Source organism: Sphaeramia orbicularis, chromosome 17, assembly GCF_902148855.1.
Source record: "Sphaeramia orbicularis chromosome 17, fSphaOr1.1, whole genome shotgun sequence".
NCBI lineage: Eukaryota > Metazoa > Chordata > Actinopteri > Kurtiformes > Apogonidae > Sphaeramia > Sphaeramia orbicularis.
In genome coordinates, this window is record NC_043973.1 from 56,192,325 (window position 1) to 56,194,752 (window position 2,428).

Below are 2,428 nucleotides of genomic sequence, written 5' to 3' on the forward strand. Positions count from 1 at the left end.
AACTTTTAAACCTTCTTATAATGTCAGTATATCCTGTTATGAACTAAAGTATTCTATTATAATCTACTTTTTTGAAATATATAAAACGGTGTCTTGTGTAAAGCACAAATATCATGTTATAGCCTAAACATGTAATTTATTTTTCTATTGTATTTGATTCCTAGTGTCTTGTGCTGCTGTAAACTATCAATAAAGTCTATTTTGTCTTATCACAGGTCATTTAATTATATTTGAAACATTGCATACTGTTGTATTTACTGTCATAAATAATAGTTTATGTTGGTATAAGATGAAATATTTGGTTCTGACAAAAAAAATTTCACATTATAACATGACACTGAGGTGAAAATGGTAATAAACCACAAACTGTTGGTGTATTTACGTCCAAATTCGTGTATCTTTCACATGTGTGTTTTTCTTTTCGGAAGTAGAATAAACTGTGTAAATGAGCAGGTCTGGTCTTCATGTGTGAACCAAAGGTCACGTCAGATGGAAAAAGTACAAACGGTTCCTGTGACTGAGGTGAAAGTCGGCTCGCTGTTGAAAACCCCCACAGGTGTGTGTTCAGGGTGTGGTGTTGACACGGCAACAGGACAGGGAGGGTGTGGCTCAGTGTGTGTCCAGGCTTATCGCCGGGGAAAGTGTTGAAGTGTGTATTAGAGTGTGTTTGTGTGCAGGTGTGTGTTTGTGTGCAGGTATGTGTAATCAGGGCGTGTTGGATGGGTCATGGTGTTTGTGTGAATAAGTGTCTGAGGTTCAGGGTGTGTCGAGGAAATTCGTCGCCTCAGGAAATAGTTTTACAAATGTAAAAAAAAAACAACACATTGGTAAAAACACACAATCAGAGATTTAACCCTTAAAGACACAGTTGTACTTTCATGTCAGTTCTCAAATTACTTTTTTTTTTCTAAATTTATTTAACCTTTTTTAACTGATTTGTCACCATTTATTCTAATATTAATCTCTGCATTTTACATTTTTCATGTAAATCCTGTATTTTCCTACATTTAATTCACTGATCATGTAGACGTTCATTCAAACTAAAGAGTAAATTCAAAGGTTATTATATCAGAAACAGATGAAACTGAATAAACAGTGTCTTTTTCAGTCCAATCTGTCATTAACTGAACATAAACCCAGTGTGTCCATCCACTGTCATTGATCCAACTCCATGGGTTTTATTGGAGAATCAATGTTGGAGAAGATGACAGTGTTTCCACAGTAACTACGGAGCCTCTGAACATCCAAATATGGTTATATCTGATGACCATGAAAATATGAAGAACTGTATTTGACACCAATTATTGACATGTATTGATAGAATTAGTGGATCAACAGGTATTAAACAGTTTAGATCAGTAGATGGTTTAGGCTTTTGGGTCTTTAAGGGTTAATGACAGATCAGTGTCATGTCCACAAACATGGACCAATCGACCACATGGTCCCATGTGAGTCCGACTGTTGTGAAACCGTTTGGAAAAAAACAGGTTTAATTCAACATGACTGAAGTTTGAGTAAACTGTAAAAGCCCCTGTGATTATTTGGATTTTTTGACCCCGCCCCCAGGTAACCAGCTGGTCTGCTCATCACTAGTCCAGACATACGTCTGCAGACTCCAGTGTCCATGTTCAACTGCATCTGAATCTGTAGGTTTGATATTCTGTTTTACACTCTGAGTCTTAAATCCTCTCCCATGTTGTTGTGATCGGCCCTTATCCATGGTCCTGAAACTGAATTAGGCCCCTCCCACATCACAGATGTGGCCGTCACAGAAAATCAAATGTTTCATGTATTTTTAGTTTCAATTAAAGATAAATGTTCAGCTGTTGGACATGTGATAGGACCAACCGTTAACTGAAAAAAGAAGTAGGCCTGTTGATTGGTGTTTTTTTTTCATAATAAAAAAAACAAAAAAAAATAAAAACATCCTCACCTCTGTTCATATATATATATATATATATATATATATATATATATATATATATATATATATATATATATATATGTATAGTTATTTTAACTATTTTCTTTCCTTTTGAGGTGTAATATTTCTTCTTTGTGCGCACTGGGTGTTCTGGTGATACTGGAAGTTTAATGTCCTGAGGAATCAAGAAAGTTCTATCAAATCTGATCTAATCTAGTCTAGTCTAGTCTAATCTAGTCTAGTCTAGTTTAGTCTTCACTGGTGTGTTTCCTGTGTTTCCAGACTCCAGATGGTCTTGGACAGTGTTCCCATTCACACACATGTGGAAATCAGACTCTTCTTCTTCTTCTTCTTCTCAGATTCAAACGTCCTTTGTATGATCAGACTGAATGTTGTGGACAACGCCCCGGCCTGTCCTCCTCCTCCTCCTCCTTCTCCCTCCTCCTCCTCTTCCTCATCGTCTGACGGCTGCTGCTGTTGTGATTCACATGTGAGTCAGTGCAG